This window comes from Diabrotica virgifera, chromosome 8, assembly GCF_917563875.1.
Source record: "Diabrotica virgifera virgifera chromosome 8, PGI_DIABVI_V3a".
NCBI lineage: Eukaryota > Metazoa > Arthropoda > Insecta > Coleoptera > Chrysomelidae > Diabrotica > Diabrotica virgifera.
Window position 1 is genome coordinate 87,441,051 of NC_065450.1, and position 27,642 is coordinate 87,468,692.

At 34.1% G+C, this 27,642-nt stretch overlaps 1 protein-coding gene across 3 annotated transcripts in view; it reads right to left on the reverse strand.

Moving 5' to 3' along the window:
- The window catches only part of LOC126890758 (uncharacterized), a 132,188-nt gene that overhangs the window by 73,633 nt on the left and 30,913 nt on the right, over positions 1 to 27,642 (reverse strand). The window contains exon 1 of one of the 3 annotated variants that reach the window (XM_050659928.1): positions 1,923 to 2,047. The exons of 1 other annotated variant lie outside the window; for it this stretch is intronic. The gene's annotated coding sequence lies outside the window, so the exon portion shown is untranslated. Of the gene's footprint in view, positions 1 to 1,847; positions 2,048 to 27,642 lie in introns of those variants that run through there. One more of the 3 variants, XM_050659927.1, reaches the window with a different exon arrangement.

A 27,642-nucleotide genomic window follows, 5' to 3' on the forward strand; every position in this document is an offset into this window, starting at 1 on the left:
CTATAATAATAATTATACAGGGTTTTTGGTAAAGAATGGGCCATAGCTTAACCCTAGATTCCTGAGCTTAAAAAATGTATGAAGCTAACTTACCTTAGTACGAAAGTTGATAATAACTGAACTACAGGGCGGTAAAGTTTAACTTTTATTTTATATCTTAAATATTTTCTAACAGGCACGGGATAATAACACGAAATTTGGTAAGCGGGGTTTTTTGAGATGAGAAATCTAAATTTGCCACCAAAACTAATGTATTACCCAGAGGGCGCCACATACGTCTTTCATCGCTCATTTAAGAGCATACAGTAGCGTGTCATCAATATAACTTCGGGAGATAGTATCATACCCTTTTTCGAAAGTTCTGCGAAACTTTGGCAATAGTGGCAATATTTGCCTTTATCTAAGATCAATACTTTGACATAATACTCATAGGCGCGCTAAATGGAAGTAATAGAAAATAATTTTGTTATTAGTAAATAAATATTTCAAATTTCGTGTTGTTATTCCATGCCTCTCAGGAAATATTCAAGAATAAATAAAATAAAAGTTTAACTTTGACACCCTGTATTTCGGTTATTATCAACTTTTGTACTAAGGTAAGTTAGCTTAAATCGACCTATTTTAAGCTCAGCAATTTAAGGTACCATAAGCTATGGCCCATTCTTTACCAAACACCCTGTATATTTATATGTTCTCTGATAATGTAATCGTTGTTTTTGTAAATATTTACAGTATTAATAATAACTTATCAGTATATTACTTTCCTGCTGCTGAAAATCTAAGAGCAGAAACAAACGGTTACCCAGAAGGCCATGCTAAGAATCACAAGGAGACAGAATACCAAATAATATCAGGCAAAGAACAAAAATCAAAGACGTAGTAAAACATGTAGCAAAAAAGAAATGGAGATGTGCTGCAGGTCATGTGGCAGACAAGAACGTTCAACAACAGCTAGACTAGAAGATTATTGGAATAGCGACCGCGGGCGGACAATCGGATAAACTAAGCAGAGATCGACCACCAACGCGCTGGAGTGACGATGTAAAGAGAACTGCCGGGAACTGGTTAGGTGGTAGCTCAAGAAAGGGAGACACGGAGAAACTTAGAGGAGACCTATGTTCAGCAGTGGACGATAATGGTTAGATTATGATAATACTTTCCTAACACATCACAAATAGTTTGTAGGTATACCGTATAAAGAGCCATTCAGCTACAAAAAACTACTTAAAAAGGAAGGGGGAAAGGGGCGCCTAAAATTACTTGCCCCGGGGCGCTTGAAAGCCTTGGCGCGGCCCTGAAATTAGGTAGTGTGAATTATTATTGCCAGATTTTAACATTAGCTGGGCCTATTGAACTATTAATTTTGTGGTGTGTGTGCGTAACACAAAATGGAAAAAGATGACGATAGGAATATACCACCAGATCGGGGAAGGAAAGAAAGTCAGTACTTATGAAAATATAAATATAAATAATAAAAATCATTAACGGCAATAATAAGGTAAGCGAAATATCTATTAGAAAAATATTACTCAATCATTATTCGGCAAAGTTATCATGTTTCGCCGCTACGGGCGCTGGCATAGTTTTGTGTATCGCCACCATGGTCATGCACTGAGCGAATAGAAGTCAACCTTAAGATATGTAAAACAATTCAACATCATCATCTACTGCATCCTAAGCCATCATAATATTGAATACTTAAAAGTAGCTGTATACAGTCGCACTAATATTTGATAAAAAGTAAAAAACGTGACAGAAAAAACAATGGCTAATATCAATATAACGATAATAAATATAATGCAGTTGATAAAAACCCAAAAACAATTGTGTACACAAAATGAACTAACCTAGAATTTTTCGTAATCTTCTTTTATTTGTGCATACATAAAAATGCCCTTAATAATATATTTCTTTAATATTACCTTAGTTCCTTAAGGATTTAGATATTATCAAGTTATTTATTCTCTGGACTTCCCTGCTTTCTATTGTAGGTACTTATTATGGTTAGATAATATTATGTACGCAATTCAACATATACAATGTATATGATATATTTGCGTAAGAGCAATGTCGCTGAATTATTTTTAATCTTATCACAACAACATATTTTAGATTAATAATTATTACAAGAATAAAAAACCGCTAAACGCCGTAAAAATGAGTGGCGCATAAAATATTCCAGCTATAAAAGATCTGATATGAATGTTACGTGGCGCGAAAATGGATTTTCATTTGATGCAAAACAAAACTTTAGTTTTATTTTAAAATATTTTTCCATAATATTTGCTAAATTTGAAGTAAACGCGCCACAAAAGAGTAACTTTGATACAGTTTGAATTTTGAAACTCTTTTGTGGCGCGTTTACTTCAAATTTAGCAAATATTATGGAAAAATATTTTAAAATAAAACTAAAATTTTGTTTTGCATCAAATGAAAATCCATTTTCGCGCCACGTAACATTCATATCAGATCTTTTGTAGCTGGAATATTTTATGCGCCACTCATTTTTACGGCGTTTAGCGGTTTTTTATTCTTGTATCAGGAGTTTTTCAAAGGTATTTATAAATTAAATGTATGAAGTTGAATGCAATGTTCCTCTATTACACGTCAAGCTTTATAAATTGTCACCTTTGTTGCATTATCTCCCAAATGATCTAGTGTCCATCGAACGTACACTAGATTTTTTTCTATTCGAAATAGATTGAAAAAAAAATATATTGAGATGGCCGGTAAATGAAGTCGGATTGCCCGTTGCCAGATCAAATTTAGCGTCGTAACCAGTACAACTACATAAACCATTTGGGGAATAATCGTTAATTGGATTATACTTTTGTATCTTAATAACTTCTAAACGGCTTAACAGATTTTGATCAGTAAACATGAGTTTGAAACGTATTAACCAGTAGTATCTGATGGATCTAAGGTCAAGTATGATAACTGAAGCTATTACAGGAATTATTGAGCTTTCGAAACCGTTTTTCCCACAGGAAATAGATTTTATCATATTTATGAAGCCTATAACCTAAAAATTAGAATTTTCCCGGATATGAGGTATACATCGTTAGATTCGTCTTGAGTCCTTCTACAAACGCAAGTTATTGGTGCAATTCGTACGTTGAAATGTTGAGTAATTGTCGAAAAACCAAAATTTTCAAAGTTTAGTTTTTCAGTTTTTCGGCTATACTGAGCCGTGTATATGTCTGATCTTGACGGCTTAGACACCATTTGAAAGCTTAAGTCAACACTATTGATTTGATGTATTTGCGGTTCTCCTGCCTCTTCGTGATCCGAATATATATACCCCCAAAAAATATGCCGTTTTGTACCTACCAAGTCCTATAACTGGCTTATGGGTGGTCAAAAGTAACAAACTACACCGATTCTAAATCGGCCCTGACCCCCTCTTTAAACACAGAGAAAAATATCAAATCGGTTTAACTTTCAAACACACATACATACATAGCCACAAATATTTTTCCTTTTTTAAATAAAAATTGAGTCACATTTCTAAGCTCTATAACTTTTTTGGTATAACCGATATAACCGAATTTTGATATAACCGAATGGTATAACCGATTTTCAAAATTAGACATGCGTTGGAAAGGTAATGATCAGTTCTATTAGAAGCCGCAAAAATTGGACCAATTTTTAAACTTTTTGGGAGTTTTGGTGACGAGAACGAAAAAGAGGCCCTAAATAGGAAGGGCCGTAAAATCTACACCCTTGGACCAAAATCGATGGTTGACATATAAATGGGTGAGTCTTTTCTGAACTTTAAGATGGGAGTTGGCCCAATTTTCAATTCAGTCAGATTTAGAAAATCGAAAATTTTGTGTATATATAGTGTCGCGTGTAGGGTGGTGTGGGTGTGCGCCACTGGCGAGAACTGCCGTTCTCTGGTAATGTTCAAAATTAGACATACGTTGGAAAGGTAATGATCAGTACTGTTAGAAGCCGCAAAAGTCGGACTTAAATTTTCGAAGTTTTTGGGAGTTTTGGGGACCAGGACGAAAAACAGACCCTAAATAGGAAAGGCCGTAAAATCGACACCCTTGGACCAAAATGGATGGTTGACATATGAATGTGTGGGTCTTTTTCTGAACTTGAAGATGGGAGTTGGCAAAATTTTCAATTCAGTCAGATTTAGAAAATTGAAAATTTCGTATATATAATAGTGTCGCGTGTAGGGGGGTGTATTTCTGCGCCACTGGCGAGAACTGCCGTTATCTGGTAATCTTTCCGATATAAAACTAACAGCTTCGATAACTAATAAATCGAAAACTATTAATTTTTTAAAAAAATGTATAATGAACATTTTTTGCTTATAATTAATATTTTTACCAGCATTTGCGGTAAAAATATAAAAAAAATTTCCACTCTCGAGATGAGGTGGCAACCACCCCATAGTAAAAGCGTCTTTCGACATCATATAGATTTTGATCCTTGGACTATCCACTACTTATTGTCAAATTTTTAAGCAAATCGATCCATTCTGTAAAAATTGCGAAGTGAAAAATTTCAGTTCCTGGACTAATTATACATTTGGAGCTCTATAACTTCTGAACAGCTTACCTAATGTTGATCACTAAACATGAATTTGAAACAACGTATTGACAAGTAGTATCTGATACATCCAAGATCGAGTATGATAACTGAACGTATATTGAGCTTGAAAAACCCAAAAAATTTTTCCCATAAGAAATAGATTTGATCATACTTATGAAGCCTATAACTTAAAAATTCGAATTTTCCCAGATATAAGGTATACACCGTTACACGCGTCCTGAGTCGTTCCACAAACGCTCAGTTATTGGCGAGATTCGTAGGTTGAAATTTTGAGTAATTGTCGAAAAACCAAAATTTTCAAAATTTAATTTTTTAGTTTTTTGGCTCTGGTGAGCACTGCGTATGTCTCAGCTTGATCGCTTAGGCGCCATTTGAAAGCTTAACTCAACCCTATTGATTTGGTGTATTTGCGGTTTTCCTGTCTTTCCTTGAACCTAAGATATATACACCCAAAAAATATGCTATTTTGTATTTACCTAGTCCTCTAGCTAACTTACGGGTAGTCAGAAGTCAAAAATTAGACCGGTTCTGAATCGGCCCTCACCCCCTCTTGAAACACAGAAAAAAATTCAGATCGGTTTAACTTTTCCACACACATACTGATGTGATCTTGATTATTGATATGAGATAATATTCTTATATGTCACTTAATTTAATCAATGTATTAATACTAATCTAATTAATTAACCAGATCACATATCAATATGTTTTCAATCTCAGGGCGAATTATAAATTAATTACTTACTTTCGTGGCTTCTAAATATTTCTCAATGGTTCCTAATCGGGATAGAAAAGAAAAGAGTAAAAAAAATACACATATGGGTTACAATTATAATCAAAATATTTTTTATTTTATTTAAAAGGCAATCAATGCTTAATATTTGCTATTTCTTATTATTCTTAAACATAACATTTACAAATGGGAATCTTATTTCCTTTTGGTTTTCAATTGAAAGTTTTTATTAACATTTAACTATTAGGAGTTATTAGGAACAACTCTATTTAAGTTTGATGAAGCTTTTCTGATATTATTGATTATGTTATTCAATTTTTTATGTGGAATTTAATACGAAAAACCCATACATTCATGTCCAAACAAATGAGACTGACCTTTTCCTGGTGAACTGAAAATGTCCTCACACAAGACCCGTTTCCTGCTATCCTTGGCTGCGATCAAACCTCGTCCTGGCTTCCAGTAATGTTCTCCTTTGAAAAACTAGCTCGTATAGCTCTCGTTCCTGCGTCTGTCGTGATGCTGTGTTCTACCTTTCTCGAAACTGCTATCAGCTACCGGGACACTCTTGGCTCAAGGAGGTTCTTTTACTCTCGACCTGGCCTACTTCTCGTTCCACGATAGATACTCCACACTCACGGAACTACATCGGCTTTCTCACTCTCCGTACACTACCGTCTACTACTCGACTTCACTTCTCGACAGCTCAAAACATTCTGCTCTCACTTTCTCATCCATTCCCCTACTTTCTAAATATCCCTTCCAGATTCACAAATCAATCTTCCACCACCAACTCTCATTCGTAATATTCCTCAAAACCAATTTTTAATCTTTCTAAATATGCTTAATGGATTTCAAAAGAAAATATGTAATTCCCATTCTAAAATACTTTCTAACTATTTACAAATTTTAATGACCTATTCTCTCTTTCAAATGAGTCTTATTTAGCATAGGCTAATGATCGAAACCTTCCGCGAAAAACGATAATGAACTATCATCTATTTCACTGAGTTTTATTTAGCATAGGCTAATGATCGACCTTCCGAGAAGAACGATAATGGTACGCGTCATTCACTTTGTTTATCTAAGCACATTGTTCCGAGTTTCGTACGCTTATTCTAATCACTTCTTAAAATTAAATATAACAATTTGTTGTATACAGATTGTTCTAAATTTATATGCCCGAGGTTGAGAAAATTAAAAATATTTTATATTAAAGTGAATTTTGTTTATAATTATCAAATTTTAATTTTTATATCAAATAGAAATATAACAAATCCCCGCCTTGTATTCGATAAAATTTATCTGCATTTTTAAATAAATTTTCTCGAGGCAAAACCAACTCCCTGTATATTTCCTTACTTTAATCTACGTCTTATACCCCTTCTTCTTGTATTACTCTAATTAGTCCCACCTGTAGAGTAATTGTTTCCTTATTTTCAGTGTCCTCATCCTGTGTTAGAGTGTCGGCTATTATGTTGTCTTTCCCTTTTTCCCATATTAATCTTCTGTCTTTTTCCTCAGATTTTTCACATACTTTTATCGTGTATTCTGCATCCTCGTTTTCATATGCCTCCTCTTCAAATGCCACTGTTTCGATCATATCTTTTTCGCTTTCATTTTTTTGCTTTATTTCTTCTTCTCCTGAGCTCGTCTCTTCTTTTGAGGAATCCCAGGTTTCCTTTGTTTCTGATACTCTCAAATTTTCTTCTTCTGAGCTCAACTCTTCTTTTGAGGAGCCACAGGTTTCATTTTCTTTTGTCTTTTTCTGACTTTTTCTCCCTTTTCTTCTTTGTCCTTGCTTCGTTGCCAAATTCATTTCCACTGTTTGTTCTTTACCTGATTCGTCCGTATTTTGTTTCTCCTGTTCCTTGTCCTGTTCTTCTTCTTTTTCTTCTGTTAGATTCATCGTATTATTTTTAAAATCTATCACTACATGTTTTTCTGCCAATTCGTCAACTCCTACTATCATGTCATGTGACATGTTTGGCATTATTACACATTGTAGTGCATACATCTTCTTACCCAGTCGTACCATTACTCGTATGCCTTCATTTATAGTTGCCAATGTCCGTTTGTTTGCGCCCACTAAATTTACCCTAGGTATTTTGTAAATTAAATTTGTTAAGTTAACTTCTTCTATTAGTTTTCTGTTGACCAATGTTATTTCAGATCCAGTGTCTATCATAATTTTAATTGGTTTCTCGTTGATAAATCCATCCACAAATTTTAAATTAACTCCATTTTTCTTTTCGTTGTTTCTTGCCAATTTAATAAACTCCTTGGGGTTACAAAAGATTCCTGTTTGATTTTTGGTTTTTAGTGAGCGCCGTCGTGAAAAAACGCCGGTTGCTCATCGTTGTTTATATTTTCGTCATAATGTCTCTCTCCGTCATATCCATCTGTCTGGGTATTATTTACTTCTCTTCTATTTTCTCTTGGTCTGTCGGATCTGTTTCGGTTTTCTTGATATCCCTGTTCATTTTGTCTACCATTATTTCTGTTTTCTTGATTTGAGCGTGTGGTGTTTCTATTCTGGTATTCTCGATTTCTGTCCTCATTCCATTGCCTATTTCTTTGTTCATAATTTCCTCTTCCGTTGTCTCTATTTTCGTTTTCCCTTCTGGGATTAAAATCTCGTCTTGTATAGTCCCTCCTATTTTGATTTCTATCTCTGTAATCCTGTGTTTCTCGGGGCCTGTAATCTTCTCGCGATCTTCTTGATTTTGTTTCTCTTACACGTAATTCTCTTATTTGTAGGAATTGGCATAAACTATCTATGTCTTTGTAGTTTTGCAATGTGATATGGTCTTCCAGCGTTTCTTCGAAATGTCTTGCAATCAGTTCGACTAATTGTTCCGATGAGTAATTATATTGTAAATGTTTTGCGTTATAGTAAATTTGTAATGCATATGTCCTTTCTGATATACCCATCCTATCATTGTATTTCCCATTTTGCAATTCCTTGTTAATTTCCAATTGTTGGACTTTTACCCAGAAATAATTCAAAAATTTTTGTTCAAATTGTTGCCAACTGTCAAATTCTTCTTCTTTGCAATCGAACCATAGGCTTGCTTCATTTTTGAGATGGTTTCTGATAGTTTCTTTTGCTGTTTCGAAATTTCCGATGTGTTGTATTTTCTTTTTCAGGCTATTTATGAACGGCACTGGGTGTAATCTTCTTACATCCCCGCCAAACCTTATCTTCACGTCATCTGTGCTATGTATAACCATTTCTCTTCTTTCTCCGACATTTTGTTGCGTCCGGTTTTCGGTGACTTGTTTTTCTATTTCTGTGATTCTTTTTTCCACTTCTTCTCTGTCTACTTGAATAGCATTTTCCAACTTATTTTCCAAATTTTCTAGTTCCTTTTTCTGGCCATTCGTTAACTCCTTTATTTTATCTTGAATTTTCATTTCATACTTTTCTATGCGTTCCTCCATTTTCTTGTTGTTCTCTTCTATGGCTTGTTTTGTTTCCTTCTGATTTTCTTGCATTATTCTTTTTGTTTCATCCATTTTTTGATCCAATTTTTGTTGTGTTTCATCCATTTTTCGTTGTGTTTCCTCCATTTTTTGATCCACTTTATCCATTTTCTTTGATGTTTCTTCCTGATTTTTCTCCATTGTTTGTTTTGTTTCTCTTTGATTGTCATCCAGTTTTTGTTGTGTTTCATCCATTTTCTGTTCCATTCTTTGTGACTGGAGTTGCATCATTTGTAATAATTTATCTATTCCTGATAATTCTTGCTGTTCTGATGCCATGATTGTCTTGTCTAAAATATCTTCTTGGTCTGAATTATTCTCTTGATTTGAATGTTCTTTTTGTTTTTTGTTGTCTTTGCTTTGGCTTCTTGTCACAGACATTTGTTTTCAAGAAGTACTGTCCCCGCCAAATATGAAATTTTACTAGTATGTTACCAAGACGACTTTTTCTCACCCAAATATTATAAATTGTCAATAAATATATCAAATGTAAATATCGTAAAATAAAATATTAAATCAGTTATGTAAAATTTGTACCTAAAGAGATCTAAAATTTTATGTTATCAAATGTAAGTATCTCACTTTTTACCACAGGCATATAAATTTTTAAATACCGGCTTTACTCTTTCTATCCTTCAAATTTGCCACTAGAAATACTTTACAATGCTTTCCACGTTGGACGACAGTTGATGTCATCTTGATTATTGATATGAGATAATATTCTTATATGTCACTTAATTTAATCAATGTATTAATACTAATCTAATTAATTAACCAGATCACATATCAATATGTTTTCAATCTCAGGGCGAATTATAAATTAATTACTTACTTTCGTGGCTTCTAAATATTTCTTAATGGTTCCTAATCGGGATAGAAAAGAAAAGAGTAAAAAAAATACACATATGGGTTACAATTATAATCAAAATATTTTTTATTTTATTTAAAAGGCAATCAATGCTTAATATTTGCTATTTCTTATTATTCTTAAACATAACATTTACAAATGGGAATCTTATTTCCTTTTGGTTTTCAATTGAAAGTTTTTATTAACATTTAACTATTAGGAGTTATTAGGAACAACTCTATTTAAGTTTGATGAAGCTTTTCTGATATTATTGATTATGTTATTCAATTTTTTATGTGGAATTTAATACGAAAAACCCATACATTCATGTCCAAACAAATGAGACTGACCTTTTCCTGGTGAACTGAAAATGTCCTCACACAAGACCCGTTTCCTGCTATCCTTGGCTGCGATCAAACCTCGTCCTGGCTTCCAGTAATGTTCTCCTTTGAAAAACTAGCTCGTATAGCTCTCGTTCCTGCGTCTGTCGTGATGCTGTGTTCTACCTTTCTCGAAACTGCTATCAGCTACCGGGACACTCTTGGCTCAAGGAGGTTCTTTTACTCTCGACCTGGCCTACTTCTCGTTCCACGATAGATACTCCACACTCACGGAACTACATCGGCTTTCTCACTCTCCGTACACTACCGTCTACTACTCGACTTCACTTCTCGACAGCTCAAAACATTCTGCTCTCACTTTCTCATCCATTCCCCTACTTTCTAAATATCCCTTCCAGATTCACAAATCAATCTTCCACCACCAACTCTCATTCGTAATATTCCTCAAAACCAATTTTTAATCTTTCTAAATATGCTTAATGGATTTCAAAAGAAAATATTTAATTCCCATTCTAAAATACTTTCTAACTATTTACAAATTTTAATGACCTATTCTCTCTTTCAAATGAGTCTTATTTAGCATAGGCTAATGATCGAAACCTTCCGCGAAAAACGATAATGAACTATCATCTATTTCACTGAGTTTTATTTAGCATAGGCTAATGATCGACCTTCCGAGAAGAACGATAATGGTACGCGTCATTCACTTTGTTTATCTAAGCACATTGTTCCGAGTTTCGTACGCTTATTCTAATCACTTCTTAAAATTAAATATAACAATTTGTTGTATACAGGTTGTTCTAAATTTATATGCCCGAGGTTGAGAAAATTAAAAATATTTTATATTAAAGTGAATTTTGTTTATAATTATCAAATTTTAATTTTTATATCAAATAGAAATATAACAATATATATATATATATATATATATATATATATATATATATATATATATATATATATATTGATGCACGTTAAGTTGTGACTTCCGGTATACAGAAGAGGCTGTCCGACTTCCACCTTTTCTACTAGGAAATATTTTTTAAAAATTGTGTATTTGGTAAAAGGGGGGCTTATAAAATGGGTCTACCTATTGAGGGGAAAGGATTTACCAAAATAAATTTTGTATATATATACGTATATACCGAAGCGTACAGCATACGTTATGGCTTCCATATATAGGGTAGTTCAAGGTGCGTTGTCACTTCCAGCGGTGTTGTCATATTTTGGAAGTCACAACGACTCGTCTGCTGATTTACCTCTTACTTTAAGCGTAATGTGTGATCTTTTGAAACTTTTACTGTGAATACAGTTGTAAATGCAGTTCTATGTTTTAAAGTTGTCTATTTAAATTAAAAGATTGATATTCTTTTGATTAAACAGGTTTACAAAAAAAATACATTTCGGAATATTTGACGAAACCATATGACTAGGGGGTTTTTGGGGTCGCTGGTCACGAATCCGGGGTCCGCTGACCTCTATCACGTCAGGTAATGGTAGTCTCAAGGTCAAATCAAGATAAACCGACAGTCGCTCTGAAAAAGTATATTAGGGGGTTTTTGTGGTCGCTGATGACGAATTTGTGTCCGCTGACCTCTATCACGTCTAGCTCAAGGTCATTTCGAGGTCAAATCAAGATAAATGGACACGATCGCTCTGAAAAAGTATATTAGGGGGTTTTTGGGGTCGCTGATCACAAAACTGGGGTCCGTTGAGCTCAACCGCGACAGGTAAAAGTCATTTCAAGGTCAAATCAGTTTTGTGGACTTGTCCTGATTTGGCCTTGAAATGACCATTACCTTACGTGGTAGAGCTCAACGGACCGCAGTTTTCATGATCAGTGACTCCAAAACCCCTATGTTTTCAGAGCGATTGTGTCGATTTATGTTGATTTGACCTTGAACTAGACGTGATAGAGGTCAGCGGACTAATCATTCGTCATCAGCGACACCAAAAACGCCCTAATATACTTTCTCAGAGCGACTGTCGATTTATCTTGATTTGACCTTGAAATGACCTTTACCTGGCGTGAAAGAGGTGAGCGGACCCCGGATTCGTGATCAGCCACCCCAAAAACCCCCTTGTAACATGGTTTCGTCAAATAGTCCGAAATTTAGTTTTTTTTGTAAACCTGTATTATTTATGATATGATTGATATTTATTTTACAAATACTAATATTTTATTATTGCTGCAAAATGGATTTTTTGGAATTAATTAAAAAAGTGTTATTAGTAAGTAATTTATTTATGAAAATTATATCAAAAATTTTAATAAATAAATTTGAACTTATAGGAAATTTTAATATTTATTATTTTTCTTGATTAAATTTTGAATTTTAGATTTTATTACAGGCACCGTCCTTTTAATTTTTGATGTACCAATAATAATGTGTAATAAGAAAATTAAATGGCTAAATACACCAGGTGGGGTTGAGCTGCTAAAAAGCTATCTAGATCCATCTTTTTAGAGCAGATTAGTCCCAGTCTGCTACTCGATACTATTGACTGTGCTTCTCCAGTTCTTTCTATCCTCTGTCTTTTTCTGCTAGTCTCTAATTCCTGCCCTATATAAATTTTCCTTTACTTCCTGTAACCATTTATTCTAGTTCCTCCGCGTCTCCTTCTAACTCCGGGTTTCCATTGTAAAATTGAGTTTATAGTTGTTACGCTACCTGCTCTCCATATATGCCCCAACCATCTAACACTGTGCTGAAATCTGAAAATCTGGAATAATATCTACCCGGGTCGAAACATTTTTTTTAATATATGAAAATAGTTATTTATGAAACTGTTCGTGAAGTATGCTTTTTACGAATGCACGTGATGTTTAGAGCACAAGCGACAACGGAGCGAGTGCTATACATCGCTTAAGTTCGCAAAAAGTACTTCACGCACAGTTTCATACAATATTTTATCTACGATAAACAAATAAAAAAACTGTAACTCTTCATCACTGGAATTCATTCCTATTCTACAATTTTTAGAACTTATTTAAACATTCTAATTTCTTTCAAACCACAAAACTGTCAAATTTTTTTTTGTAATTTATTGCTCATTATGTCATCACCATGACAACGCGGAAGTTAAGGATATTTGATTATATGAAAGTGTGTCAAAAACAGTGCGAAAAAGTAAATCCCGTTTAAAATACATTGTTACTTCACGCACACGTTATCCATTAAATAGATCGATGCAGATCGGCCTTATATCGGATCCTCTACTATTAGTCCGTTCGCTGACGGTAAAATATTGCAAAACCCATAAATTTTAAAAAACCGCTTAGATCAGGGGTGGGCAATTACTTTTAAGCGCGGGCCAAAATGAAAGTTTCAAAATGTCTCTCGGGCCGGAGGACTATACCGGATATGTACGCTGTGCCCACGCGAATTTTTTTGGTGTAGTTTATTCCCTGCCCAAGAAATAAATACTATAAGTATTATTTTAAAGCATTTGGACAAAGAAATTTGACTGTTAATAATTAGAAAATGGTAATAATAAATTGTCCTACTTGGGAATACATGCGAAAAACTTGTGCCCAGTAAAATATGTCACGTAATTGAAAAAAAAATGGTCATTATATTAAATCATAAGAAGATCCAGAAAAAGAACCAGATAAAAAATGAAGATATTGAGCAAGTGGACAAAATGAAATACTTACTTAGGAGTCTGGATTACGGAAGATTTAAATTCGAAATCATAAATTGGATCAAGAATAGAGCAATTGAGGGTAGACTTTTTGAAGATGAGGACATTTCTGAGTCACCAAAGACTCAATCTGCAAATCTGATATTAGTTGATAAAATGTTGTATATCCACTCTATTCTTTTTTATGGTGCCGAAGCTTGGATTGTTAATGCTGACTTAATGAGAAAGCCGGAAGCTTTTGAGATGTGGCTTTTTGGGAGAATTTAGAAAATACCATGGACCGATCATATACGAACAAAATGATGTTGCACGAAATGGAAAGAGACAGAGAACTTTTGACCTCCATTAAAAGGAGACAGACAGCATATTTACGGCACATGCTCAGAAATGATATGTACGAGTTGTTCGAAGGAAAAAGGGGTCCTGGTAGACGACAAATATTCTGACTGAAAACATTTGAGACTGGACCGGGTTAAACACACAGACGCTTTTAAGAAAAGCAGAAAATAGAGACGAATTTGCAATGGTGTTTTAGCCAACCTTCATTAGTGGAGTCGGCGTTAGAAGAATAATAAAAAATTAATGGTAATTAAATAAATCAGTTATTGAAAGATTTTATTTTCTTATTTATTTATATTTTAACGATACAAATTAATTTATATTGATACATATTTTGTAAATATACCTAATATTAAATAAAATTATAAAAAAAAAGACAAACATTAAACGTTAAAATTAATAGAATACTCATTATAAGTATAACTTCTATAATAGTTAATGCGAAACGTGAAATCGCGAATGTTCATGTGATATTATTTCTTCAAAATTGGGATCCAAATCACTTGTAGCAAACCTTAATACCGAGTGTAGATTTTCGTCAGTAATTTGTGATCGATATTTATTTTTCGTGGAAACCATCAACGAAAAAGTTCTTTCACAAATATATGTCGAACCAAATAAAACTAGGTATTTTTGAACATAGTTTAAAAAATGTTTAAAATGTTCTGTATTCAAAGCACCGTAGAAAGCACTCAATTCGTTTGATTGAACATTTTCTTTTTAAATTATTTGCCTGTAAGTCAATTAATTCTAGCTGAATTTCAACAGGAGCTTCTTGCACATCGAAATTGAAAGGTTGACTAATTAATGACAAAGGTTTTTCAATAGCTTTGAAATCTTGAAATCTTCTTTGGAATTCAGTATGCAGGTCTTGTGTTACTGAACTATATTTAAGAAAATCAGAATTTTTCAATAATTCTCGTCGTGTTTGTAATGATGGGAAGTGGTTTAATATTTTTTTATTAAAGTTCTCAGCAAATAAGTTTAGTTTTATCATAAATGCTTTGACATTTGAGTGCATATTGAAAGCGAACTGGTTTTTCCCTTGTAAATTTACATTAAGTCCATTTAAATATTTTACAATATCTACAGAAAACGACAAATCGTTTAGCCATGCCTCATTTTGCAATTCAGGAAAATCATGTAGTTTTTCTTTTATCTACAAGAAGGATACTATTTCATCAAGCAAATATTGAAATCTGTCCAAAACTTTACCGATGCTAAGCCATCTCACCTCAGTGTAGTAAGGAATTTCGTAAAAGTCACTTTCAATTTCTTTCAAAAATTCAACAAACTGTCGATGATTTAAGGCACGTTCCCGGATAAAATTTACAACTTTTGTCACAACAGTAACGACGTGATTCAATTTTAAAACTTTTCTACATAACACTTCTTGATGAATAATGCAGTGTAAAAATTATATGTCTTGTTCTGGCTGCAACTGTTTTACTTTGTCGCTGATTCGTTTTAGTAAGCCCACATTTTTCCCTGTTAAACTAGGACAACCATCCGTAGTGATGCTTACTATTTTGTTCCAAGGTAAATTTACTTTAACTAAACACTCTTCAACAGCGTTAAAGAAGTCTTCACCGGTAGTTGTATCTTTCATTGGATGCACACTAAGAAGTTCCTCGCGAATTTCACATTTTTTGTTAATGCCCCGAACAAATATTAATAATTGACTTGTGTCAGTAATATCGCAGGACTCATCCAACGCCAGAGAACAATATGTAAAATCAGCAATTATTGTTTTTAGCTGGTCGAGTAAATTTCCTGAAATATTTTCGATCCGTCGTACTATTGTTCTCCTTGACAGGCTTAAATTTTCAAAAATATGTTTTTTTTAGGACAACATATCTCCGACACTTCTACCATGCACTCTTTAACAAATTCTGCTTCAGAAAAAGGTTTACATAACTTAGCAATTTTGTGTGCAATAACATAACTTGCTTGTGTGGTAGATTTCTCGATGTTACTTTGTTTGCTAAAAATATTTTGTTGTTTATTTAAGTTTTTTGCTAAGTTGTCTGCAGCATTTTTAAGTTCTTCTAAAGAAAACGATGCATATTTTGGATGTTTTGATGTAAAATGCCTCTTTAAATTATATTCCTTGAAAACAGCAATGGTTTAATGGCAAACTAAACAAATTGCTTTCTTACCAATGTTCGTAAAAAGGTATTTTTCTGTCCATGCTTCATTAAAATTTCTGCATTCCAAATCAACTTTTCTTTTTTTAGATTGTATCATTTTGCAAATGCTTACAAATAAATATTTTAATACAATAAAATAAAAACAATGTTTTCAAATTTTACTTACAAAATGTCCTCCACTTTTTCAATTTATTATATATTTGCAAAATAACACACACTGTATCAAAAGAAATATGAGGAGTAATAGGAAATAGGACCAGTGCTAAATCAAAATAAACTTATACATGTCTTTCCAAGTAGTTGTAAAACTTCAGCAAGGTAACAATGAATTTTATGCTGAAGTAGGTATTCCAAACAACCATACTTAATTCAGATTTAATAAATAAAGAATCATATTATTGGGACCAAAGTGCTGAGGTATTTAGATCATAAACTGTCAGTGATATGGTTGAAATAGATACCCAAACACTGACTGCTTGTCTTGAGACCTTGAGAGGTAAATAGGATTATTAATGAATAAACAATTATGAATCTCCGGGGATTTCCCTATATTTTAAAAGAAATTTAAAGTAAATAGTTACAATTAAACAGTTTTTAAAAATATAGTTAGCTAAGGCTGTTCGTAATTATAATACTCTCTATTATTTATATATTTAATAATTTATGTGAACACTATGCAAACTATTACTGTTGATTTCAACAAAATCACATAAAAGGGATTAAAAAGATTAGGTACTTGCGGGGTTTTTCAACGGGCCGGACAAAGTAAGCGAAAGGGCCGGACCCGGCCCGCAGGCCGGCTTTTGCCAACCCCTGTGCTATAGCCTTATTCTTTAACTATATCGCTGTAATAACATTGTTTCTAGACAGGTAAATTATCATTGTATACTGGGCGTACCAATCAAACTGGTTTTTTTTTCAATTTTCACAACACCCTGTGGAATATTCTAGCTTTTATACAATATTGAAATTAAAACCCAACTATAGCCCCAGGTTTTCTTAACGTTCTGTTTGTTATTCATTCGCTTATGTTGGATAATAAAAAAGTTAGGGACTTTAACAACTAAACATGTTCTTTATCAATACATGGTGTTTCTAAATAAGTGCGACAAACTTTAAGGGGTAATTCTGCATGAAAAAATAATGATCGTTTACTTGATAAAGCTATGTCCGCAAATGCTTGCAAATATAAAATTCTTTTGCCAAACGATCATTATTTTTTCATGCAGAAATTACCCCTTAAAGTTTGTCGCACTTATATTTAGAAACACCTGTATCGATAAAGAACATGGCTAGTTGTTAAAGTCCTTAACTTTTTATTATCCAACGTAAGCGAATGAATAAAAAAACAGAATGTTAATAAAACCTGGAGCTATAGTTAGGCTTTGATTTAAATATTTTATAAAGGCTAGAATATTCCACAGGGTGTTGTGAAAATTGAGAAAAAAAACCCAGTTTGATTGGTACACCCGGTATACAATGAAAATTTACCTGTCTATCAACAATATTATCATAGCTATTTTGTTAAAGAATAAGGCTATAACATATTAAAAAAAATTACTTAAATCGGACAACAGGTTTGGGAGATACGAGACATCAAAAATTACCCATTTTTTTGGGGTGCCCGTTTTTCGTGCCGGTGAGTGTAGATTAAATTAGAAGTTCATTGTAAAAAAGGAAGTAAACAAAAACACGAGAAAAATGAATTTATATAAGTAAATAGGTAAGTAAATATTATAGATTAAAATAAGTACAGAAAATATATAATTATAGAGATATATAATCACTTATTGTACCTTCATTTAAGGCTAACTTTAAAAGTAAAGCAGATCTACTATTATTCATGTTTAAAAACAAAAGGCACACAAAACACTAAGTACGATTAGGACCGCGAATCTACAACAGATAAATGTCTGGAAACCGTTACACAGGGTTGCCAAAAAACGGAAGTCACACCGAGCGGTGTGGTATACGGAAGACGCTACGCGTTGTGTACATAGCCTGTATAGTAGCACGGGAGCGACACTAGCGCTGGTGATATACCGTCGAACTAAAATCTGATCTTATGAGTATGTTAGATACGATATGACTTCCAGCGAAATTTTTAATATAAGCCTACTGATACCATCTAGTAGCCAAATTCGTAAAAATATAGGCAAAACGTTGTGACTTCCGAAATTGGAAGTCATAACGGTATATATGAAGTAACAACGTATTACGAGAATCTACTTTGGAAGTCACATGGATACATGTATCAATATATATATATATATATATATATATATATATATATATACATCCTACTATCAATTTGGCATCGATACGTTATGCATTTACCATCGATTTGGCATCGTCTTGCAAAGTGGCATCTGTATATCGATGCCACTTTACACTACCTTAATAACTTTTTTTCTGCACTTGTTACCAGAAGTCTAATCAACTCGGTAGTTAGAGATTTGATTTCTTGATGTTACTTTAATATATCAGCTTTCTTTGTTTATCCCTTACTAAGTTATATAAGTTTATTCCATAAAATGTTTGAGTCCAAAATGATGGTACAGTGAAAATATTATATACATTTAGTTCAGTGTTTTACCGTTTTGTCGCTGCCGCTATATACATGAAAACGTATATCCCACTTTCATTATCAATCATTTTGGCATCAGAAATTTGGCATCACTGTTGAATATAATATTATCCACACCGAAAAATAGGCAATTTGAGAATGTATATATTATTTTCATCAACAAATCATTCTGGCATCATGTTGTTTTCACCCAATTTTGAAAAAATGTGAAAACTTTGTATTATCCACGTCCGTCTGTCTGTAATCACAACTCCTCCGTCAACATACCAGCTAGAATGACAAATGAGGTGTCAACTGAAAGCTGATAATCCAAGGATGGTACTAAAGGTGAGATATTTGACCTTGGCGGTCTGTTTGTCGGTCTGTCCGACCGCGAATATAATTCCTCCATCATTATACCAGGTAGAATGACAAATGAGGTGTCAAATGAAAGCTTATAATCCAAGGATGGTACTAAAGGTGAGATATTTGACCTAGGCTGTCTTTCCGTCGGTCCGTACGACCGCGAATATAACTCCTTCGTCATTATACCAGGTAGAATGACAAATAAGGTGTAAAATGAATGCTTATAATCCAAGGATGGTACTAAAGTTGACATATTTGACTTATGCGGTCTGTGCGTCGGTCCCTCCGACCGCGAATATAACTCCTCCATTATTATACAAGCTTGAATGATAAATGAGGTGTCAAATAAATGCTTATAATCCAAGGATGGTACTAAAGGTGAGATATTTGACCTAGGCTGTCTTTCCGTCGGTCCGTACGACCGCGAATATAACTTCTCCGTCATTATACCAGGTAGAATGACAAATGAGGTGTCAAATGAAAGCTTATAATCCAAGGATGGTACTAAAGGTGAGATATTTGACCTAGGCTGTCTTTCCGTCGGTCCGTACGACCGCGAATATAACTCCTCCGTCATTATACCAGGTAGAATGACAAATGAGGTGTCAAATGAAAGCTTATAATCCAAGGATGGTACTAAAGTTGACATATTTGACTTGGGCGGTTTGTGCGTCGGCCCCTCCGACCGCGAATATAACTACCAGCTTGAATGATAAATGAGGTGTCAAATAAAAGATTATAATCCAAGGATGGTACTAAATGTGAGATATTTGACCTAGGCTGTCTTTCCCTCGGTCCGTACGACCGCGAATATAACTTCTCCGTCATTATACCAGATAGAATGACAAATGAGGTGTCAAATGAAAGCTGATAATCCAACGATAGTACTAAAGGTGAGATATTTGACCCAGGCTGTCCTTCCGTCGGTCCGTACGACCGGGAATATAACTCCTCCGTCATTATACCAGGTAGAATGACAAATGAGGTGTCAAATGAAAGCTGATAATCCAAGGATGGTACTAAAGGTGAGATATTTGACCTTGGCTGTCTGTCCGTCGGTCTGTCCGACCGCGAATATAACTCCTCGATCATTATACCAGGTAGAATGACAAATGAGGTGTCAAGTGAAAGCTTATAATCCAAGGATGGTACTAAATGTGAGATATTTGACCTAGGCTGTCTTTCCGTCGGTTCGTACGACCGCGAATATAACTCCTCCATCATTATACCAGCTTGAATGATAAATGAGGTGTCAGATGAAAGCTTATGATCCAAGGATGGTACTAAAGGTGAGATATTTGACCTAGGCTGTCTTTCCTTCGGTCCGTACGACCGCGAATATAACTTCTTTGTCATTATACCAGGTAGAATGACAAATGAGGTGTCAAATGAAAGCTGATAATCCAAGGATGGTACTAAAAGTGTGATATTTGACCTAGGCGGTCTGTCCGTCGGTCCGTACGACCGCGAATATAACTCCTCCGTCATTATACCAGGTAGAATGACAAATCAGGTGTCAAATGAAAGCTGATAATCCAAGGATGGTACTAAAGGTGAGATATTTGACCTTGGCGGTCTGTCCGACCGCGAATATAACTCCTCGATCATTATACCAGGTAGAATGACAAATGAGGTGTCAAATGAAAGCTGATAATCCAAGGATGGTACTAAAGGTGAGATATTTGACTTAGGCGGTCTGTGCGTCGGCCCCTCCGACCGCGAATTTAACTCCTCCATTATTATACCAGCTTGAATGATAAATGAGGTGTCAAATAAAAGATTATAATCCAACGATGGTACTAAAGGTGAAATATTTGACCCAGGCTGTCCTTCCGTCGGTCCGTACGACCGGGAATATAACTCCTCCGTCATTATACCAGGTAGAATGACAAATGAGGTGTCAAATGAAAGCTAATAATCCAAGGATGGTACTAAGGGTGAGATATTTGACCTTGGCGGTCTGTCCGTCGGTCTGTCCGACCGCGAATATAACTCCTCGATCATTATACCAGGTAGAATGACAAATGAGGTGTCAAATGAAAGCTTATAATCCAAGGATGGTACTAAAGGTGAGATATTTGACCTAGGCTATCTTTCCGTCGGTTCGTACGACCGCGAATATAACTCCTCCATCATTATACCAGCTAGAGTGATAAATGAGGTGTCAAATGAAAGCTTATAATCCAAGGATGGTACTAAAGGTGAGATATTTGACCTAGGCAAACTTTCTGTCGGTTCGTACGACCGCCAATATAACTCCTCCGCCATTATACCGGGTAGAATTACAAATGAGGTGACAAATGTCAAAGTTTAGTAAAAATGACTCAAAATTAGTAAATTCGTATATCAATCCACGCAAAGTTTCACGTAAAATTCAAATATCGTCTTCCAGTTCTACTTTCGATTACTTTGGGTGAAAAGCTAGGACTTACGAAGTCCAATTACTTGTTTTGTTTAAAAATAAGGCATATCATAGACATGCCTTAGGCATCATAGAAGACAATGACACAGAAAAATCAAAACACAGCAGCATGTCAAAAAGGCCTTAGTTATGTATCTTCGGTCCTGTTAGTCCAATCGTGATGTATAGCACCTCAAATGATAGGATTTGACAAACAGAATACAATGACATAGAACATTCAAATACAACAGCATGTCAAAAGGGCCTTAGTAGCGTATCTTCGGTCCTATTAGTCCAATCGTGACGTACAGCATCTTAAATAGTAGGACTTCATAAATAGAATCAAATTTGACACAAACAAATCAAATACAGCAACAAGTCATAAGGGCCTTTGTTATGTATCTTCGGTCCTATTGGTCCAATCGTGACATACAGCAACTCAAATGATAGGGTTAAACGAACAGAATACAATGACATAGAATAATCAATTACAGCAACATGCCAAAAGGTCCTTATTTACGTATCTTCGCTCCTATTGGTCCAATCGTGGAGTACAGCACCTCAAATAACTGGATTTGTCAAATAGAATACAATGACATAGAAAAATCAAATACAGCAGCATGTCAAAAGGGCCTTAGTCTTGAATCTACGGTCCTATTGGTCCAATCGTGATGTTCAGCACCTCAAATAATAGTATTTGACAAATAATATAAAATGGCACAGAAAAATCAAATACAGCAACATGTTAAAAGGGCCTTAGTCATGCAGCTTCGCTACAATTGATCCAATCGTGACGTACAGCGCCTCAAACGATGGGATTTAACGGGCAGAATGCGGCTGTAGACAAATCAAAATGGCGGCATGTAATAGCACCTTAAAATTGTAGAAATAAAATGGATTAACGCACAGAGGTGTATGACATATTATGTGACAGTATTTAACAAATTGAATACGATTACATATGTCCAGTTTTTGACAAGTGACTTCTCTACATGATAAACGCGAAAAGGCTCCGTTCGTTCACTGTTCGACATAGGCCTCCCGTTCACTGCATATATCCACTGCTTCCTGGAGCCGTGACATAAGAGGATAGAATTTAACCTTCGGAGTACGGAAATTATTTGACTTACTTAGATTACGATGATGGGTCAAGCGTGACCCATTCTCATTTTATTTATAAGGATGTTTTAAATAGTCAGTATTATCAAACAGTATCTTTAATTCAACAAAAAACAAACAAAATCCTAAATTATTGTATTTAAATTTTTTAAGATGGTTACCCATGGGCATAATATACTAGTTCGCTCCGGTGGCGCGGCGGCCAGATTTTAATACCTTACAGAAAACGGGCATAGGTAAATTTGCTCCGGCCATATATTTGAATACAGTGGAACCTCGATAAGTCGGATTAATCGAGACTGCGGCCGATCCGAGTTATCGAAAATCCGAGTTATCCGGAGAATATGGCAAAAATTAATAAAACACGGTATACTTACACATAAACTCCATTATAATTGCAAAAACATGAAATACATAAAATATGCACAATACATCTAAATTACGTACAGTTGTATACATACAGTATTGTTTATTTCTTGGTAAAAAACTTGGTCAAAGTGAAAAAATGTTTGTTTTGTCTGATGAAAATCGGTTCGGGTTAGCCGGACTTCCGGGTTATCGGAGGCCGACTTATCGGAGTTCCACTGTACGTATACCCGTAAACAGAGACGGCTGCGATTTACGTGTACCTACAAACATATTGAAAATATTCTTCGAAATCCGAAGACCGGGTCAGGACTGACCCGGCATCATAGATGTTACGTAGAGGAAAAACTGTAACTTGCATGTTCACGAATTATATACGAAAAAATAGATTGAAACAAATAAGGAGAACTTACGATCAATCAGATTTGTAAAAAAATTATTTCATAAAATATTCAGAAATAACTGAATTTCGGGTCACGCTTGACCCAGTCTTCGTACTCCGAAGGTTAACGAATTAAACGACAAAGAAGACTAAACAAGGCAGCGTGCGGGAAAAACAGGACCATCCTTTGTATACTCCACAGGAAAGCATTATATATTCAACGTTAGAATTATGTTATAGTATAAGGGTATATATTTTTAAATGATAAATATATTTTTTTATTTAGTACATTCCGTACGTTTTTTAAACATGATCAGGAGAATTTGTTGCCTGAAGTCTATAAAAGAATTTCCTAACAATCCTTGTGTTATGGATTATTTTTGAGAATGTGTTTAAAAGTTAGCTTACATGCTTATTGTTCAATGGTCTTATCAGTTTTAAGCGCTTGTCTTTTTGTAGGGCTATTAATTGTGATTTCAACCATTCTTGCGGGACAATGCCTTTTCAGTAAATGAAGTGAATATTGTTATACATTTAATTTTTTTCCTCAATTAATTGGATGCCCCCTACTGGTGTTTGGTCTAAGCTTACAGCTTTTCCCCATTGAAGCTATTTTATAACTAATTATAATTAGGGGTACGGAATTTTCGCAAACAAAAACATGAATTTCGCATTTACTTTTTTTATAATTACAAAATTTCGCATTTATTTTTACGAGTAAAACAACAGAAAACATTAAGTAAAAGCTAGCATCGTTGTAATTTCGACATTCGACTCTTTAAGAGCTGTTCTTCGATCTGTCACTACAATATTATATGTGCTGAAGAATCGTTCTGCGTCTACGCTGTTCGTTGGACTCCAAATGCTCTGTAATGCTGCTTTAGCAAATGACGGAAAACTGCACTGTGTAGCAATTGTGTCTTGTGTCACACAGATATAGGTCATCTGTTGCAAATTCTTTGACTCGATCACTCAAAATTGTTTTAGGGCGTCCCATTTTAGGGGATACTTTAAGTAACTTTATGTTACTATGAAAACTTTTTTGATAGACCATGTTCTTAATAAAAATTGACGGAATGAGCACTGATTGTCCTGTTTGACTAATTTATATGTTTAGAAAATAAGAATTAGCCGACTTTTATTCCTACTTAGATTTTTACCAATACAAAAGACCGAAATGCAGATAACAACAGTCAGATTATTTATATTTCTCAAAGAATCAACATTGAAAAATATCAATTCCTTATCTTATCTTTATCTATTTAATGATGAACAATGAAAGTTCCTTCTGTTTCAACACGTGTTAGAAAAATAAACAACCTTTCAAAAATTATGTACAATAGAAAACTTTCCGTAAAATCTTTCCATGCCTTATTTACTACGTAACTACCTACTTATTTACGGGCGAGTTGGGCACCTGCAGGTATTTCGGGGAAATAAACAAAAACTCCATATTTCACATTTATCGCATTTATGTTCAAAATTTCGCCGAAATTCGCATCTATTTCGTAAAAACGAAAATTCCGTACCCCTAATTATAATAAAACAGTTGGTCCAGAATCATTATCTCGTTGACTGTTTCTTGTTTATCGTTGATAATTCTGCCGTTTGAACCTTCTGATAATCCATATATTTTCTCTATCTGCTCTTAAAGTGTGTTTATTATATTATTTTCTTTCTCATTTAATTTACACCGATCCAGACTAGTATAGCTCCATATAACAGTTCTAGTTCTGCAGTAACGAATCAATACTTTTATTTAGCACATTAATTTTTGTTTTGTCTTCGGGTCTATTAAATAATTTTCTTGCACTGTTTCTCGCAATTTTTAATTATCCATTTATTACTCTACTTGTCTTATTTTTTGAATATACGACTTGAATAAAGACTTTAATGTTTTTCCAGTCGTTATTGTTTAGTAGACTGGAATATTGAGATATTAATTCTTTACATTACATATTTGTCTTTCGGTGATTTTCTATTATTAATATGAAGCTGGAAGTGTTAGGTTACACTGGTTTTTGATATTTGGTCCAGAGTTCCCTCTCAATTCTTTTGTCGGATTTCTCTTTAATATTATCGCAGCTGCATGCACTGGTACTAGGTTCTGAGTGCTCAGGTGACCTTTGAAGGACTCCCAATTACTCTATTTCGTCCACTTCTTCTGAGGTGGGTTCAGAAAAGGATATCAACTTCTATTCCATTATTCCATATCTATTTATATGCCATCTAATGATTTTATTTTAAATTTAGCTGCTTGATCTTCTTCATGAGTAATAAAATTTTTGTTATTTTTGCTACTTAGCATAAAGCATTAGAAAGTCTGTAAGCTTTTTTTGTGAACTGCTGAAGTGCGTCCTATAAAAGTAGACATATTTTCATGAAAAACATTTTTTCATGAAAATTCTTTAATTTTATTCAATATGTTCAATACAGCGATTTTAACGGTTTTACAAATTTTTTATGTCGATGCCGTGCGCATAATACTATTCTGAAAGCTCTGAAAAATAGTTATTTTTTTCTTCAATTATCTCAGCTGATTTTTTTATTTACGATTCATTTCTTCAGATTTGGGAACACTTAATAATCGGAGGGGGCCAAGTCAGGAGACTAAGCCGCATGAGAAAGTAATTCGAACCCCAACTCGAATTTTTGCTACTGTGACAACGCTCTTGTGAGTCGATGTATTGCCTTAGGTCTTGAGAACACTTTAAAGAACACTTTTTTCTTCTGTTTATAGAGTCGTTTTTCATTCATCACATACCGGAACTCACCACATAAATTTTGAAGACCCTGACATCAAAACTGTATTAAATTATATGTGATCTAAGTAAGTTATAGAAAAAGTCAGAATAGATAGAGTAGAACACTTATAAAAAAATTGTAACAAGCAATTGGACATCGTAAGTTCTAATTTTTCACCCAAGGTGACCGGAAGTTGAACCGGCAGTCGATATTTGAACTCTTCGTGTAACTTTTTGTCAGTTGATATGACGGATGAATTTTGTTCACCGACAGACATGGACGAACAGACAGGCATGAAACCGGAAGTATGTATTTGTTCTGGTCTTTCTTAGTCGCGTTGAATAATAGTTTGTACTATTTCGACGAATTTAAAACAGTACTTTCGGTTGCAACTCTGGAACAGCCAGTCCGAGGTCAAACTTCTCACATAAAATATCATATTTTGGTTATAGGCTTTCATTTGACACCTTATTTGTCATTCTTTCTGTCCTACTAACAGAGGAGTTGTGTTTATTGACGGACAGACATGGATAATTCTATGTTTTCACATTTAATAATAAAAACAATAATTATATAATTCAGTTAACCTGACTATGTCATTGTGATAATGACTTCTTATCTAAAAGTGACAACGGCAATCATTCCATTCACTCACGGTAAAATATCGCAAAACCTCCAGATTTTAAAGAACCGCTTGGATTGACATGAAATTTGGCACACACGTAGCTAAGATGCCAAAGAAAAAATGAGATTATGCCGATATGTTCTCTTGCCCTGGATGTGACTTTCACCCCTTCTTGGGGGTGAAAAACATACGTTCAAAATAAGTCCGGGAGTAGATAAACTGACTAGTTCTAATTCTAAGCAAATTTTGTTCTATAAAAGTTTTAAACGGCTGAAAATATTATAAGAATTTTTTGCTCTACATTGTGCTTTCTATCTATACCTTTAAGGAACGCACTATTTTCGGGGACACCCTGTATATGATCTGTAAGTTGCATTGGTTAAAAATGCTTATTTTTGAAAGGGGTTTTATTGAAAGGGCTCTAACGAATCACTAGTCACGAGTATGTATATGCAAATTTTAAACAGCCATATCTTAACCAATTTTTGTCTTCCAGAAAATCAAAAAATCCCAAATATTTAAAAAAGCAAAACCTACATTTTTTACTCTTTAAGATATTTGGTATCACTAATAATTTTTAAGTTATTTTGAAAAAAGTCTTTTTTTTTCAAAATTAATGATTTAAAATTTACTTTAAAACCAAATTTTTTCACAAATAAGCCCTTTGAACTGATGAAACTTACAAACACAAACAATACATAAAGTTACTTGTGAAGTGGTAACGATTAATTCCATTTGGGCTGTTAATTAGAGGGAGATTTTTACGATATTTTTAACCAAAAAATAAGGAACAACTGTATTTTGAGCGTAACTTGCTTACTCTTGCTGCTAGAAACTTTTTAAAAAAATAAAAATAAACGTTTTCTTAAACACTTTAAAAAAGTTGTAATAAGTTTTCCCAGAAAAGTGTTTCATTTTTTTTTATTTCACGTTAAAATATTCGATTTGGAATTTGACATATAAGA